The following is an 18,427-nucleotide window of genomic DNA, read 5'->3' on the forward strand; positions in this document are numbered from 1 at the left end:
AATATAGATTTTTATATATATATATATATATATATATATATATTATATATATATATATATATATATATATATTTATATATATATATATATATATATATATATATATATATTTTAACGTGACAAGTCATATAAACCGTAAATTCATTTCTGAATCTTCAAGTAGGTAATTTGGTGCGAACTAGAGGACAGATCTGTGTATCACACAGTATGATTTGACAGGTCTGTCATCAATATACATAATAGAACGTTTTAGTTTAATGTCCTTTTAAGGTATTAGTCCGTCAGATATTGTGAATGCCGTTGTTTTATATGTACTGTGCGTACTCCACAACTTCACTGCTAGGCACTACCACGTCATCTCATTAATACACCTCAGGATATTGCATACCCACTAAATCTGGAGCCTGACAGCTCCTAGATGTAAAAATAAACTGGCACTGCCTTTTTCAGACCTCTTTAACAATCTTGTGTTAAGAAAACTACAATACCCAGAAACCATAAACTGAGCGATGGCAGCAGGAACCAATCGTAAGTGCCAGATACTCAGTGGTTCGACCTTTCTCTGTTCACGTGATACTGTTAGGCTTGTCCCCTCCGGAGAGGTAAGCTGAGGCCCGCAGAACTTCCTGTCAAGCTCAGCGACACTGGAGGCGGAACTGCCCAGCACAGGTAGGTCGCTAGCTACGGGTGAGGGTTTAAACATTGGGGAAATGTTGGCATGTGGTGGGGTTTCTTATTACATCGGCCTACATACAGTGCAGTCAGCAGCTTTGGCACCAGTCCTTGGACTCAGGGGGAGCAGGGCAGCTCTGCCCTGTCTTCACTTCATATTTTGCACAGTGAGACAGCTTAGTTACTAGCGAGCTGTCACCGAGAAAGCCAGTGGAGCCAGGAACATGTAGTAGTAGCCGAGTAGTACACATAAGCCTAAAGGGGTCCTATCGTCCAGGTGTAAACTGTGGGTTGGGACAGGTGAGGTTGAGTTAACCCTTTGTGTTGGTCTTACAGCTTTATATAAACACTTGGTGGGCCATTTAATTATTGCCAAATGCTAATGTGTTCCCCATAGCCTGAAAGTTGCAAGTCCTTCCCTGAAGCAGACACTGGTGAAGCATAGATAACCAAATGTGCCACTAACACTGACAAGTAGATTTGGGGCAAGTAGAGAAGCAAAACTTTGAAATTGGTTAAAGGCCACCTTTATCCCATCCTCTTTACAGTACCCAGTCAGTTTATTTTTTATTTATTAATAGATCAACTGTACTAGAGGTTGATTTGGGACTATACTAAATTCTAATACGATTACCATCTCTAGACTTTTAGAAATATTTAGAGATTGGGCTCCAAAAACATAGCTTGTATCTGTTAATCTTGTTTATATCTATATAGCTAAAAACCTATACATCAGGGTATACATAACTTTGGCTCCTTAAACAATTCTTCTAGCTCGTGGCTGATGTAAATGTATTATTCCCTGGTGAACATAGACAATATTGTTCTCTATATGTGACTTTATTTGATGTGGCTTATGTGTTTACTTGTCATTGACAGTTAACTATGCAAAATGAACATTATTGTGTTTACTTGGATGTTTTGTATTTTAAGTATTAAAATATTTTGATTTACGTAAATAAAGATTATTACCTTATTGGATACATTAAGAAAAAAAGATGGTTGGTTATGCCTTTAAGTGAACAAATCTGTCATAGAATAAGGGGATGAGTCCTTAAACTGTGTCCCACAATCGATAACATCTGAAAAAGAGTACCAAGACCCTAACTGGAGCAGGGGAAGACTATAGCAAACATTTTCTGAGTTAATCATCTATTCAGGTCTTCATCTGTAAATAATCTTTTGGATGAGACTCTGACCTGTCAAATCCTGTAAACCGTTGTTTCTGAAGATAGTCTCAAGGTGCAAAGCAGCGGAAGTCATCAAACTGCTATTATGATAGCAGACAAATTTATATAATTTAACATTCATCTGGGATAAGTAGGCAAAAATATGTACAAAGAAACTTCTATAAAATTTGGTTAAATGTATTAAAGGGACAGGAAAGTAAAAGCTAAAGTCTCATATTTCAGACAGAGAATGAAGTTTTAAACAACTTTCCAATTTACTTCTGTAATCTAATTTAGCTTCTTTCTCTTTTGTATTCTTTGTTGAAAAGCTTACCTAGGTAGGCTCAGGAGAAGCAGTACACTACTGAAAGCTATCTGGCGATTGGTGACTGCATATATATGCTCTTGGCTCAGTGTATTCAGCTAACTCCCAGTAGTGCATTGTTGCTTCATCAACAAAGGATCACAAACTAAAAAAGTAAATTCGATAATAGAAGTAAATTGGAAAAATGTTACAGCTCTTTACATATTTTTCCCCTTTTTTTTTTTTCTCCCCGATTTTGCAATATTACATTTGCCAAGCCAGATTATATGCATTCCCCAATAATCCCCAAAAAACATTAATATACATGCTACAGGCCCAAACTGAGGCTTAAAGGGCAATAGTAGTCGAAAAATTACATGTAATTATAGGATTAGCGACCGGCACTACTATGTGTTTAACTACGGTAGAGCACTGCTGATGTGGAGCTAAATCTGCCGCTGATCCAAACGGCAGCACTAGTCACACTACTTAGCTTTGTAACTACTACTGCTGCTGATTGGATCAGCGGCAGTTTCTGCTCTGGATCCACAGTGCTCTACGGGTCCTGAGCAGTACTTCTATATGTATAAAATGATATTCACTGAACACACATTTGCTAATATGCTCAAAGGAGAGAGACCAATAAATATTCAACCACTTAAAGTATTTGTAAATGCGTAGTATGGGACTTAGTAATATCCCAAAAACGGCATCAAAAGTTCTCAGCCTACTGAGTCCTTGTAGAGGAATGCCCTTTTTATAGGATCAAGTGTCCAGTACTTTTGAGCCTTTATGGTATAACAAAAGTCTGGGTATCTTAATGATTAGTCCCAGAATTTAGAACAGGTAAGTCAGTACTTATCTTTCCCAGTAGGAAAGATAAGCAAGAGCTTGCAATGGCTTATAAACTTGCTGTGGTGTTCTCTTCCTCCTGATTTGTATCAAGTTTGAGCTTGGTTTGCTTTCTGTGTCTTGGAATTGTATAACATGATCAATTGTTTATATATATATATATATATATATATATATATATATATATATATATATACTTTGCAATATACTTTAAATATTTATTTTGTCCCCTTTTCCTGTAATTCATTCTGAAATTTAGTTTTTCAGTTCCTGTTAGAAATGGAAGTGCAGAACACTGTTATATTCCACACAGCCATTGGCTGCACACTCTAGGGACCTATTTACAATTGTCTCTAATTGGCCACAGCAGAGAAGGTAACCTAAGTTACAGCATGGCAGCTCTCATAGTTTTATAGACAATACAACTTTACACTTATTTTGTCAATATTTAAACAACTAATGAAACTTTAAAAAAATACATCTACATGTTATTCTTAGACTAATCTTTTCAAAGAATGCATCATTTTATCTAGCATGTATTTAGTGTTTAATGTCCCTTTAACACAAATTTGCGGCGGTTAAACACACAGTAGTGTAGGGTCTCTAGTCATCAAATTTAAATGCTCTAATGAATTAATGTTATGAAATAATGTATTGAAGATTGGATTAGCTGTGTTAGTCCAGTAGATAAGATGCTCAAAAAACAAAGTATTGCAGTATGGAGTGATACCTTTTTTATTGGACTTGCATAATATTTCAAAGACAAGCTTTTGAGAGTTTTCCTCTCTTCCTCAGGTCTGAAGCAGGTTGCTTCAGACCTGAGGAAGAGAGGAAAACTCTCGAAAGCTTGTCTTTGAAATATTATGTTAGTCCAATAAAAAAAGGTATCACTGGATACTGCAATACTTTGTTTTTTGAGCGAAATAATGTATTTAAATATAATGAATCATTTCCATGTCCCTTTGATACAGAAGAACCTAGATCCACTTGTGCAGTGATAAATACGGTAGAACAGGTTCCCTACCTGTGAGCATTGTCTGTTTGGACAATGATAAATCTGACCATTAGTTTATTTCCTTGTTGGCATACTTAAAGGGACAGTCTAGTCCAAAATAAACTTTCATGATTCAGATAGGGTATGTAATTTTAACCAATTTTCCAATTTACTTTTATTACCAATTTTGCTTTGTTCTCTTGGTATTCTTAGTTGAAGCTTAACCTAGGAGGTTCATATGCTAATTTCTTAGACCTTGAAGCCCACCTCCTTGTCAGAATGCATTTTAACAGTTTTTCACCACTAGAGGGTGTTAGTTCATGTTTTTCATATAGATAACTTCACGTGCATGAGCACAGTGTTATATGGGAGCTAGCACTGATTGGCTAAACTGCAAGTCTGTCAAAAGAACTGAAATAAAGGGGCAGTTTGCAGAGGCTTAGATACAAGATAATCACAGAGGTAAAAAGTATATAAATATAACTGTGTTGGTTATGCAAAACTGGGGAATGGGTAATAAAGGGATTATCTATCTTTTAAAACAATAACAATTCTGGTGTAGACTGTCCCTTTAAGTAGGTTTAGGAGAGTTCATGTGTCTCCATGCCGTTACCATGTAGTGCTCAAGACTTGTGCAGTCTAACCTAGATTCCTTAATGGCAGCACCCATGATTAGAGGGAGGTGCATGAAATGTGTTTAGTGTACATATAAGCATATATATAGATATATTGTTCTATGTGCACATATAGCGTTACTAGTTATTTGCATTCCTTTTATGCTAGTCAGGTTTTACCCCTGTAAATTATGTGTCTATTGGTTTTGTCAGTATTTTCAATTCCTAATTACAGAAATAGGAAAGGACATCTGGCTTAACCACATCTGTGAATAAAAAAAATGATTGATGCACTTTAAATGGCACCTAAGATTTTAATAATTGGTTTTACATTTTTTGATTTTTATATGTATATATGTGTTTGTATATGTATGTGTGTGTATGTATATGTGTATGTATGTATTTTTTTTTATCTACTGAATGTCAAAATGAATTGCTGCACATTTTTCTATTGATTCATTTCGTGTGTACACTGCAAACACAACCTGTTGTGAGATGCATCTAATGTCTTACACAGCAGGCTACCAAATTGTCATACGATTATTATATCAATATCCTGACCATTTTAATCTTGGGGAAACATTTAACACATAGGCCCCTATTTATCAAGGTCTGGTGGACCTGATCCGACAGTGAGGATCAGGTCCGCCAGACCTCGCTGAATACGGCGAGCAATACACTCGCCGTATTCAGCATTGCACCAGCAGCTCACAAGAGCTGCTGGTGCAAAGCCGCCCTCGGCAGACTCGCGGCCAATGGGCCGCCAGCAGGGTGGTGTCAATCAACCCGATCGTACTCGATCGGGTTGATTTCCGGCAATGTCTGTCCGCCTGCTTGGAGCAGACGGACAGGTTATGGAGCAGAGGTCTCTGTGACCGCTGCTTCATAACTGCTGTTTCTGGCGAGCCTGCAGGCTCCCCAGAAACACGGGGCATCAAGCTCCATTCGGATCTTGATACATATGCCCCATAATCTGAACATTTAAAAAGGAGACCAAATATAAAATAGAGAGATTTTGTGAAGTACCCACTATGTAATTCAGGCCAAGTTTTTATTATTTATTTTAGAATATTATGTTTCTTCATGTACACACATTTCAATGTTTCATGATTGTATAACTCCTGAGAGACTGCAGGGCAACTTTTCTTAATTTCAACCACACAAACCTGTAAATGTCTAACAAACTGAATTCTGTCTCTTGTTTTCTTCTTTTTTTTCTCTCCTCAAATAATTTATTTTGATTTTTATTCACCAATAAAATTGAATGTGAACATATGAGAGGATAGTTTCTTGAAGTAGTTTCCTCGCTTTGTATTTTGGGCACTGTAGAAGAAAGTGTCTCATCTTCTATGGCCACTGGTCACATTGTCAGCACTTTTTTTGTTGCTGTGTTTATCTATCTATCTATCTATCTATCTATCTATCTATCTATCTATCTATCTATCTATCTATCTATCTATCTATCTATCTATCTATCTATCTATCTATCTATCTATCTATCTATCTATCTATCTATCTATCTATCTATCTATCTATCTATCCATCTTTTGTCTATCTCTAGGGTTGATTGAACCTAATAATGCATGTTCAGTACAATTGGGGCATTTGTACTGTGCCCTAATGAGAAGTGTCTGTGTTTTCACATCTTGAAAAGTAATATTTTTAAAATTCTAAAAAGTAAACATTTCATTTGCTACATTTTAAGGCAAATTACCAGAAAAAACACCTCACAAACTGCATTTGTCATGCGCACATTCCTTTCTGTGGTTGTAATTTTATATTAAAGAAAGAACTGTACCACTTAAATCATGCTGGGCAGATATATCCTCTGTCAGGAAATCTCAGTTACACAGATGGCTGTTTGGAGATTAGCACACATTGCTGCTACCTGTAAATATTTGATCAACTTTGTTGCTGTTCCTCTTTACCATGCAGAACACAGCCCTCAAAACCACAACGTACCCATTTTAATCTATATTTTGTTTTTCAGTTTTTTTTTTTGTTTTTTTTCCTTCCATGAAGAAATGTATCAACGTATGTTAAAGGGACATGAAACCCAACATTTTTCTTTCATGGTTCAGATAGAGAATACAATTTTAAACAACTTTTCAATTTACTTCTATTATTTAATTTGCTTCCTTCTCTTGTAATTATTTGCAATATATCTAGGCAAGCTCAGGAGCAGCAGAGAACATAGGTTCTAGCTGTTGATTGGTGGCTGCATATATATATCGATTGTGATTGGCTCACCATGTGTTCAGTTAGAAACCATTAGTGCATTGCTGCTACTTCAACAAATGATACCAAGAGAATGAAACAAATTAGATAATAGGAGTAAATTAGAAAATTGTTTAAAATTGTATTCTCTATGTGAATCATGAAAGAAATTGTTTGGGTTTCATGTCCCTTTAAAGAAATAGTTCAATTAGAAAAAAATTAAAATAAAATTATATACATACATACATACATACATACATACATACATACATACATGTAGCCCTCAGTTTACGCCGGGGTTAGGTTCCAGAAGGAATGGTTGTAAGTCGAAACCGTTGTAAATTGAAACCCAGTTTATAATGTAAGTCAATAGGAAGTGAGGAAGTTAGGTTCAAGGCCCCTCTTAAAATTGTCATAAGTAACACCTAATACATTATTTTTAAAGCTTTGAAATGAAGACTTTAAATGCTAAACAGCATTATAAACCTTATAAAATAATCACACAACACAGACTTCACTTGCATTTTTCTGCAAACAGTTCTTTCTATGCATTCCAAACTGGACTGATTTATAGACAGGAAGATCTTGTTCCTTTGAAATCTGCTCGATAGCTCAGGTCTGGTTAAACTGATTAATTTCAGCTTGCTTGGCTTTGCTGCAACACAAGCGGACAGCTCCACCTACTGGCTATTTTAATAAATGCACTGCTTCTCAATGCTTTTCAATAGCAGTCACATGACTGGAAAAAAGGTTGTTATTCCGAAACGATGTAAATTGAACGGTTGTAAAACGAGGGCAGTTTATGTTTAAAAAAATACAAACCCCCAAGCTAATTTTACTAAAAATAAAAATGTAAAATTACATAAATTTTTTTTTAAACCTAAACTAATACCCCAATAAAAAAAATCCCCCCCCAAATAAAAACACCCCCTAATCTAATACTAAACTACCAATAGCCCTTAAAAGGGCATTTTGTAGGGCATTGCCCTAAGTTAAACAGCTCTTTTACTTTACAAAATTACCAGTTACCCCCTAACAGTAATCCCCCCCAAATAAAAAAAACCTAACACTAAAAAAACCTAAACTAGCCATTGCCTCTAAAGGGGCATTTAATGGAGTATACAGCCCATTAAATCCCTAATCTTAAAAATAACCCCCCCCCACAATTTTTTTTAAAAAAAATCCTAAAACTAACGCCCAAATAGGTACTCACCGTACCTGAAGTCTTCTTCCAGGCGGCTCCATCATCTTCTATCTTCATCCTGTGTGAAGGCGGCGCGGAGCGGTCTTCCCCGATGCGTGGATCCGGAGCGGTGGTCTTCAGCGGTGGCGATCCTTAGCGGCGTGGTGGCTCCTTTTCATCCGATCTCCGGAATACAGTAATAATTGAATAGAAGGTACTGTAATCAATTTGGTGTACCTTGCATTCCTATTGGCTGAAATTTTGAAATCAGCCAATAGGATTAGAGCTACTGAAATCCTATTGGCTGTTCAAATCAGCCAATAAGATTTTAGTAGCTCTCATCCTATTGGCTGATTTAAAAATTTCAGCCAATAGGATTGCAAGGTACCCCAATAAATATGGGGTACCTTGCATTCAATCTTCAGTGTGCGACGGACGATCGCATGCTACAAGTGTTTTGAAATGTATTTTTATTGAGGATACAAATTACATTTTCATAGATAGCGTGCAATACAAATGAGTATCCTACACCACAGTTTTCATACAATATGACAATATGATCATATTTACAGGATATTTTACAAGCACTTGGAGTCTCAACTGTAATGTGTCATTCTAGCTATTAGCAAAAAGCTTTTAACGCTTAACATGAACAGTGATATCATGAATATATATTTAATGATCACAATATCTTCATATTAAACATTAAGCAGATAGTATGGTAGCTATAAACTTGTGGTGAGATTAGTAATCCACGATTCAAGGGGTAGGGATTATATTACAAAAATAAGAAGCATACTATGGTACAATTGAAATACTCCCGGTGATGTGTAGTAGAATTATATAAAAACAGATGATGCCTATGAATATAGATATAATAATGATATCTCTATTGGAGTGGTATTTGTTGTTACAAATATAAATACATGCTAAAGATCACCTAGAGTTATAACATTTAAATACTTCGCTACATTAGTAAGACATAAAATAAATGGATATGGAAGGTCTGTGGATGTGTTCTCCTATGTTTACTTAAAGTGATGGTAAACTCCATATGTAGCGATAAAATCAATTAACAGGATAGATTACCTTAATGACACACACCAAATTACATCTAATGCAATATATTAAAAAATGCTTTGAATACTTGTATTTATTCATTCATCTTCTGAGATACATTTCCAGCCTCCTGTGACGTAATAGCCAATGTTTATGAAGAAGTTTATCTCTTCTATGCTACTTGCTATGCACCTGCGCAATGTCATTTTACTTTCAAGACGCGCATCCAATCTCTTACGAATTTGCATGTGCATGTTTTGGGTACGCATGCGCTTCCACCCAATTTTAGATTAAAGAATAACACCCCATCACTATCAATTTTCGGTTCTGGTAAATAAATATGCAAATTGTATACAAATGTTTTAAGACTTACTGATATTTTACAATATTACAAACCCAATGCACATGCGTGGGAAATAGTAGGGTGCAAATTCTCTGACGTGCAGAGAGGGTGGAAACAAGGTACGCATCTAGTGCCTTCAGTGAAAAAAATATAAGGGGGCGGAGCGATGCAGTGCTACAACGGTTTGTAAATAAATTGAAAATATAATACAATTACATATAAAAAGTTAAAAAAATTTAAGGCGGTTTAATAGATATGCTATTACAGAATCGGAATATGTTATGTACCAGAGAAGTTTACCATCACTTTAAGTGGGGGAATGGGTCACTGGATCTCTTACAGACGTCTATACTATTCAAAATTGGGAAGTAAATTCCGGTTAGATTGCGTGATTATCACATAGAGAATGTAGGAGAAAGTCTGGAACAATATTATGCTAGATGGGTGGGTTGTATATAAATATTAAATTAATTATGGATTTACCCTGCTGATATCTTGCCTTTTATCTATGTGATGTTCAAACCTTGCAAATACTTGTTTTATTTCCTAAATTTATAATTTCACTAATGGTTTAACCACAGCCTCCTCCAAATTCTATTGTCTGTTTTTTTTTATCTCACCCTGAATCAAATTTTCCCTAGTCCTAGTTGTAAAAGCTTCAAGTGCTCCCTGAAGACTCTACTATTTAGGGACGCTTACAACCTACACTAACCTTCCTATCTCCACTGCTATCCCCTTAAACCCCATAGCATGTAAGCCTATGAGCCCAACTGTTTGTAGTCCACCTTCATAAGAGCCGACTACAACAGTGCAACTCTCGGCAGGACCCTTCACCCATTAGATCCCTGTAATCGTTTTTTATATACCACCCATGTTCATAGCGCTGCGGAACCTGTTGGCGCTCTACAAATACCTGATCATGATGATGATAAAAAAATTAAAAGGAATATACAGAGTATACCTCTAGGGGACTAGTGGAGGATTCTCTATCAGTATTCCAGCTTAGACTGTGGCCTATATTGGATAGGAAAGCCAGGTAAGGTCTGCTTCGCAAATCTGTGGTTACACTTGGACTCTCATTTTGTGGTGAGAATTAAGTTATATTAGGTCTCATAATAATTTCCTATTATTCCATCTCTTGTCCAGATATATATTTCTTAGAATTTTAACAAATTGATAGGGAGTGTAGTATAATTGATTGGGTATATGAAATGTTTTCAGGGTTTCGCTTTGGTCTGCATCTGGAAACTTAAATTTAAGCCCTAGTACATGTCAGAACATACTTGTTTTCTTGGCTATACACTTCTAACTATATGGATACCAGGATACATAATACAGGTGTCTTAAAGATCACCAAGAGACGCATATTATTCAAAAGGAGTATCACTCAACTCACAACAAAACATCTCTGAAATATATAAAAAAAATTGAATATGTAACTGAGTAGTAAGACAAAATTATAAATGTTAACTAACTATGGCGTACCTCCAAATCTAAGGAGGAAATTGCACTAACAGAGAGATGCAGTTACTGCTAAATAGAGTCTAGCGTTATATCCCACACCAGCCCTTCTATTCATTTGACCCAAAAAAGTGTCGGAAGATGTCATCCATGCCTGTCTGTCAGTTTCCTCGGCTGTCTGGGTATAGGATTTGAGATATGAGGCTGCTGTATCGTATCTATCTGCTTCAAATGGACACTCAGCAGTCTCTTTCATGACTATCCGCTAAACAAATAATGTACCCAGTCCGATCGGGTAATTAGGGCTCTTTGCCTCTGATCTCTCCAAATTAGAGAGGTGTGTTGGTATGTTCTTTAGATCTTCTCGTTTGTCAGTCAAGGCGCCTGGCTGATGGGCTAGATATTTTGAGATCTGTTCCCAGGGATCGGCCACATCCCCTGAGATCTGATCATCCCAAGCAGGTTTAATGTGCCAAACATCTTGCCTCTGGCTGCTCATAGTTAGTGGTACTTCTGTGTAAAGTATCAGAGGGTTAATGGTTTCCATGTTCTCATATTGCTTTAGCGGTAGTAAGCTGTCAAAGCTTCTGAGCACTGCCACCTCAAAGTCTAGAAAGAGCGCCTGTATAGTTTGCGAGACATCCCCCATGGTAGGTAAAATTAAAAAAAGAAGTAGCTGGAGTGAAACCGTCTTAAGTCCCAGTTAAGCAGATGAGACACCACTATGCAATTGCTGTAATCACTGTTCCGTGCTAGGTGAATTAAGGGTAATGTGAACTTGGGCGTCGTGAGATCAACTTATTACCCCTGGAGTAGACCGGGTCTATCTAGCAATGTATGTCGATCATACCTTCACTATTGCTGTTCCAGCTCTCTGTGTGGGGTAGTCTGTATGTTTGCTCATGTGCTAATGAGCCTCTGTGTGGATGGGAAGATGACCGCTCCAGTTTACGCACCCCTGACAATTTCCATGATTTTCATTTATAAATAATTGGGTGTTTGGATCAGCAATTTAGCAATTTCATTTTGATCTATCAAATAACTGAAGGACACAGTAATATTTCAATAGTGAAATGAGGTTGATTGGATTAACAGAAAATGTGCTATATGCATCCAAACTAAATTAGACAGGTGCATAAATTTGGCCACCCCAGCAGAAATAACAGCCTCTAGACGCTTCTTATAGCTTGTAATGAGTGTCTGGATGAAGGTATTTTGGACCATTCCTCCTTGCAAAACATCTCCAGTTCAGTTAGGTTTGATGGTTGCCGAGCATGGACAGCCCACTTCAAATCACCCCACACCCTGATATGAAATATCCAACCCCGGCGTAACTTCAGCTTTGTGACTGATTCCTCAACATTATTCTCAAGTATCTGCTGATATTGAGTGGAATCCATGCGACCCTCAACTTTAAGAAGATTCCCAGTACCGGCACTGTCCACACAGCCCCACAGCATGATGGAACATCCACCAAATTTTACTGATGGTAGCAAGTGTTTGTCTTGGAACGCTGTGTTCTTTTGCCGCCATGCATAACGACCCTTGTTATGACCAAATAACTCAATCTTTGTTTCATCAGTCCACAGCACCTGCTTCCAAAATGAAGCTGGCTTGTCCAAATGTGCGTTTGCATACCTCAAGCGACTCTGTTTGTGGCGTGTGTGCAGAAAACAAAATTTATGCTTACCTGATAAATTTCTTTCTTTTGCGATGTACCGAGTCCACGGTTTCATCCTTACTTGTGGGATATTATCCTTCCCAACAGAAAGTGGCAAAGAGAGCACCCACAGCAGAGCAGTCTATATAGCTCCCCCCTTAACTCCACCCCCAGTCATTCGACCGAAGGCCAAGGAAGAAAACGGAGAAACTATAAGGTGCAGAGGTGAATGAAGTTTACAATAAAAAAAATACCATCCGTCTTGAATAGACAGGGCGTGTCGTGGACTCGGTACATCGCAAAAGAAAGAAATTTATCAGGTAAGCATACATTTTGTTTTCTTTTGCATGATGTACCGAGTCAACAGTTTCATCCTTACTTGTGGGATACCAATACCAAAGCTTTAGGACACGGATGAAGGGAGGCACAAGACAGGAACCTAAACGGAAGGCACCACTGCTTGCAAAACCTTTCTCCCAAAAATAGCCTCCGAAGAAGCAAAAGTATCAAATTTGTAACATTTTGAAAAGGTAGGGAGCGAAGACCAAGTCGCATCCTTAAAAATCTGTTCAACAGAAGCATCATTTTTAAAAGCCCATGTGGAAGCTACCGCTCTAGTAGAATGTGCTGTAATCCTTTCAGGAGGCTGCTGTCCAGCAGTCTCATAAGCCAAACGGATGATGCTTTTCAGCCAAAAGGAAAGAGAAGTAGCCGTAGCCTTTTGACCCCTACGCTTTCCAGAATAGACTACAAACAAAGAAGATGTTTGACGAAAATCTTTGGTTGCCTGCAAATAAAATTTCAAAGCACTAACCATGTCTAAGTTGTGCAACAGACGTTCTTTCTTAGAAGAAGGATTAGGACACAGAGAAGGAACAACGATTTCCTGATTGATATTCCTGTTAGAAACAAATTAGGTAGGAACCCAGGTTTGGTACGCAAAACCACCTTATCAGCATGAAAAACAAGATAAGGCGAGTCACATTGTAATGCAGATAGTTCAGAAACTCTTCGAGCTGAAGAGATAGCAACTAGGAACAAAACTTTCCAAGATAAAAGCTTAATATCTATGGAATGCATGGGTTCAAACGGAACCCCTTGAAGAACTCTAAGAACTAAATTTAGACTCCATGGCGGAGTAACAGGTTTAAACACAGGCTTAATTCTAGCTAAAGCCTGACAAAAAGCCTGAACGTCTGGAACATCTACCAGACGCTTGTGCAACAGAATAGACAGAGCAGATATCTGCCCTTTAAAGGAACTAGCTGACAATCCTTTCTCCAATCCCTCTTGGAGAAAAGACAAAATCCTAGAATCCTGATTTTACTCCAGGAGTAGCCTTTGGATTCGCACCAGAAAAGATATTTACGCCATATCTTATGATACATTTTCCTGGTAACAGGCTTTCGAGCCTGAATCAAGGTATCTATAACCGACTCAGAGAAACCCCGCTTTGATAGAATCAAGCATTCAATCTCCAAGCAGTCAGTTGCAGAGAAATTAGATTTGGATGCTTGAATGGACCTTGAATGACAAGGTCCTGCCTCAGTGGCAGAGTCCATGGTGGCAGAGATGACATGTCCACCAGGTCTGCATACCAAGTCCTGCGTGGCCATGCAGGAGCTATCAAAATCTCTGAAGCTCTCTCCTGTTTGATTCTGGCAATCAAACGAGGAAGGAGAGGAAATGGTGGAAACACATAAGCCAGGTTGAACGACCAGGGTACTGCTAGAGCATCTATCTGTACTGCCTGAGGATCCCTTGACCTGGATCCGTAATGAGGAAGTTTGGCGTTCTGACTAGACGCCATCAGATCCAATTCTGGTGTGCCGCATAGCCGAACCAGTTCGGCAAACACCTCCGGATGGAGTTCCAACTCCCCTGGATGAAAAGTCTGACGACTTAGAAAATCTGCCTCCCAGTTCTGTACTCCTGGGATATAGATCGCTGACAGATGGCAAGAGTGATTCTCTGCCCATCGGATTATCCTTGATACTTCTATCCTCGCTAAGGAACTCCTTGTTCCCCCCTGATGATTGATATAAGCCACAGTCGTGATGTTGTCCGACTGAAACCTGATGAATCTGTCCGAAGCCAGCTGAGGCCATGCCTGGAGAGCATTGAATATCGCTCTTAATTCCAGAATATTTATCGGTAGGAGAGCCTCCTCCCGAGTCCACAAACCCTGTGCTTTCACCCAGAAGGCTGTCGTCACAATAACCCAATCTGGCCTGCGGAAACACATTCCCTGGGACAGATGATCCTGTGACAACCACCAAAGAAGAGAGTCTCTGGTCTCTTGATCCAGATTTATCTGAGGAGATAAATCCGCATAATCCCCATTCCACTGATTGAGCATGCATAGTTGCAGTGGTCTGAGATGCAAGCGAGCAAACGGAACTATGTCCATTGCCGCTACCATTAGACCGATTACCTCCATACACTGAGCCACTGACGGCCGAGGAATGGAATGAACAGCTCGGCAGGTGGACAAAATCTTTGATTTCCTGACCTCCGTCAGAAATATTTTCATGTCCACCGAGTCTATCATAGTCCCTAGAAATGAAACTCTTTTGAGGGGGGAAAGAGAACTCTTTTTTTTACGATCACCTTCCACCCGTGAGATCTTAGAAAGGCCAACACTAAGTCCGTGTGAGACTTGGCTAGTTGGAAAGTCGACGCTTGAATTAGAATGTCGTCTAGATAAGGCGCCACTGCTATGCCTCGCGGCCTTAGAGCCGCCAGAAGAGACCCTAGCACCTTTGTGAAGATTTGTGGCGCTGTGGCCAACCCGAAGGGAAGAGCCACAAACTGGTAATGCTTGTCCAGAAAGGCAAACCTGAGGAATTGGTGATGATCTTTGTGGATAGGAATGTGCAGAAACGCATCCTTTAAGTCCACAGTGGTCATATATTGACCCTCCTGGATCATTGGTAAAATAGTCCAAATGGTCTCCATCTTGAAGGATGGAACTCTTAGGAATTGGTTTAGGATCTTGAGATCTAGAATTGGTCTGAAGGTTCCCTCTTTTTTTGGGAACCACAAACAGATTGGAGTAGAAACCTTGTCCCTGTTCTGCTTTCGGAACTGGGCAGATCACTCCCATGGTGAAAAGGTCTTCTACACAACGTCTGGTTTACAGACAATTGAGAAAGATGGAATCTCCCCCTTGGAGGAGAATCTTTGAAATCTAGAAGATACCCCTGGGTTACAATTTCTACGGCCCAGGAGTCCTGAACGTCTCTTGCCCAGGCCTGAGCAAAGAGAGAGAGTCTGCCCCCTACTAGATCCGGTCCCGGATCGGGGGCTACCCCTTCATGCTGTCTTAGTGGCAGCAGCAGGCTTTTTTGCCTGTTTACCCTTGTTCCAAACCTGGTTAGGTCTCCAGGTTGGCTTGGATTGAGCAAAGTTCCCCTCTTGCTTTGCAGCAGGGGGAGAAGAAGCGGGACCACCCTTGAAGTTTCAAAAGGAATGATAATTATTTTGTTTGGTCCTTGACTTATTTGACTTATCTTGGGGGAGGGCATGACCCTTCCCTCCAGTGATGTCTGAAATGATCTCTTTCAGTGCAGGCCCGAATAGGGTCTTACCTTTGAAAGGGATAGTCAAAAGCTTAGATTTTGATGACACATCAGCCGACCAGGACTTAAGCCATAACGCTCTACACGCTAAAATGGCAAAACCTGAATTCTTTGCTGCTAACTTAGCAAGATGAAAAGCGGCGTCTGTAATAAAAGAATTAGCTAGCTTAAGAGCCTTAATTCTGTCCAGAATATCATCTAGTGGGGTCTCCACCTGAAGAGCCTCTTCTAGAGCCTCAAACCAGAAGGCAGCTGCAGTGGTTACAGGAACAATGCACGCTATAGGTTGAAGAAGAAAACCTTGGTGAACAAAAATTTTTTTTAGGAGACCCTCTAATTTTTTTATCCATAGGATCAATGATAGCACAACTGTCTTCAATAGGTATAGTTGTGTGCTTAGCCAGAGTAGAAATAGCTCCCTCCACCTTAGGGACCGTCTGCCATGAGTCCTTTATGGTGTCAGATATGGGAAACATTTTCTTAAAAACAGGAGGGGGAGCGAACGGAATACCTGGTCTATCCCACTCCTTTGAATCAGAAATCACTCCCTCAGATAGCAAATCCCTCATCCCTACCTCAGAACATTGTGAGGGAATATCGGATACGGCTACTAAAGCGTCAGAAGGCTCCGCGTTTGATCTTAACCCAGAGCTACTGCGCTTCCCTTGCAACCCTGGCAGCTTAGATAAAACCTCTGTGAGGGTAGTATTCATAACTAAAGCCATATCTTGCAATGTGAAAGAATTAGACGCACTAGAAGTACTTGGCGTCGCTTGTGCGGGCGTTACTGGTTGTGACACTTGGGGAGAACTAGATGGCAAACCCTGATCTCCTTCTGTCTGAGAATCATCCAATGCCAAATTTTTATAAGTCAAAATATGCTGTTTGCAATTAATAAACATATCAGTAAAAGTGGGACACATTCTAAGAGGGGGTTCCACAATGGCTTCTAAACAAATTGAGCAATGAGTTTCCTCAATGTCAGACATGTTTAACAGGTTAGTAATGAGACAAGCAAGCTTGGAACACACTTTATTTGATGAAATAAACACAATTTTCAAAAACAGTACTGTGCCTTTAAGAGAAAAAAAGGCATACACAAACTGCAAAACAGGTTAAAATTGCTTCAAATTTTCTGAAATTTTAATAGTGTACCCACAAAGCTTTAGAAAGATTGCACCACAAGTAAATAGGCAATAAACCCCAAAAATGAGCAAACCGGATTGATAAATCACAAAACCGGTAAAAACCCCTGTCAGCACCTTGCCACAGCTCTGCTGTGGCGCCTACCTGCCCTTAGGGGACGAAAATATGAGGAGAAAGCTTCGTTTAGGCTCCAGAAGAGTACCAGGACCTCTGGAAATGCTGCTTGTCTGTATCCATCAAACCCTGTTTGTAAACCATGTGGGTTATAAAAACCCTTAATAAGCCAAATGAACCCCCAGACACACAAAAGTTTGCTCAATATATCATCAAACTGAGTGCCCATGAAATTAGCCCATTATTCAAGCTAGTAATGCCCCTTATAAACTAGGATTACTGCTTACCCTTCCCCTAATGGGGAAACTGTCAGCCTTTCTGAGTTAATACAGTCTCTGCAGAAATTATGACTGAACATACCTCATTGCTGTATAGCAAGAAACCGTTCCTCACACTGAAGTTTTCCTGTACACCTCCGCTTCTGTGGGAACAGCAGTGGGCCTTAGTTACAAATGCTAAGATCATCATCCTCCAGGCAGAAATCTTCATCTATGTCCTGCCTGAGAGTAAATAGTACAACACCGGTACCATTTAAAAATAACAAACTCTTGATTGTAGTTAAAATTAAACTAACAGCTTAACACCTCTTTCACTTTACCCTTCCTGCTTAGAGCCGGCAAAGAGAATGACTGGGGGGTGGAGTTAAGGGGGGAGCTATATAGACAGCTCTGCTGTGGGTGCTCTCTTTGCCACTTCCTGTTGGGAAGGATAATATCCCACAAGTAAGGATGAAACCGTGGACTCGGTACATTATGCAAAAGAAAGGCTTCTTCCGCATCACTCTCCCCTACAGCTTCTCCTTGTGCAAAGTGCGCTGAATTGTTGAACTATGCACAGTGACACCATCTGCAGCAAGATGATGTGGTAGGTCTTTGCAGGTGGTCTGTGGGCTTTTTTTTTTACCATTCTCACCATCCTTTGCCTCACCAATATTTTACTTGGCCTGCCACTTCTGGCCTTATCAAGAACTGTGCCTGTGGTCTTCCATTCCTCACAGTGGACACTGACAGCTTAAATCTCTGCGATAGCTTTTTGTAGCCTTCCCCTAAACCATAATG

The 18,427-nt window shown here is 39.2% G+C and overlaps 1 protein-coding gene across 1 annotated transcript in view; it reads left to right on the forward strand.

Annotated features, from left to right (window-relative positions):
* The first annotated feature begins 571 nt into the window (after window positions 1–571).
* Window positions 572–18,427, forward strand: part of MTM1 (myotubularin 1) — a 536,532-nt gene continuing 518,676 nt past the window's right edge. Inside the window, exon 1 of the mRNA XM_053699155.1 lies at window positions 572–669. The gene's annotated coding sequence lies outside the window, so the exon portion shown is untranslated. The remainder of the gene's footprint in view (window positions 670–18,427) is intronic.

Source organism: Bombina bombina, chromosome 1 (genome assembly GCF_027579735.1).
Source record: "Bombina bombina isolate aBomBom1 chromosome 1, aBomBom1.pri, whole genome shotgun sequence".
Classification (NCBI taxonomy): domain Eukaryota; kingdom Metazoa; phylum Chordata; class Amphibia; order Anura; family Bombinatoridae; genus Bombina; species Bombina bombina.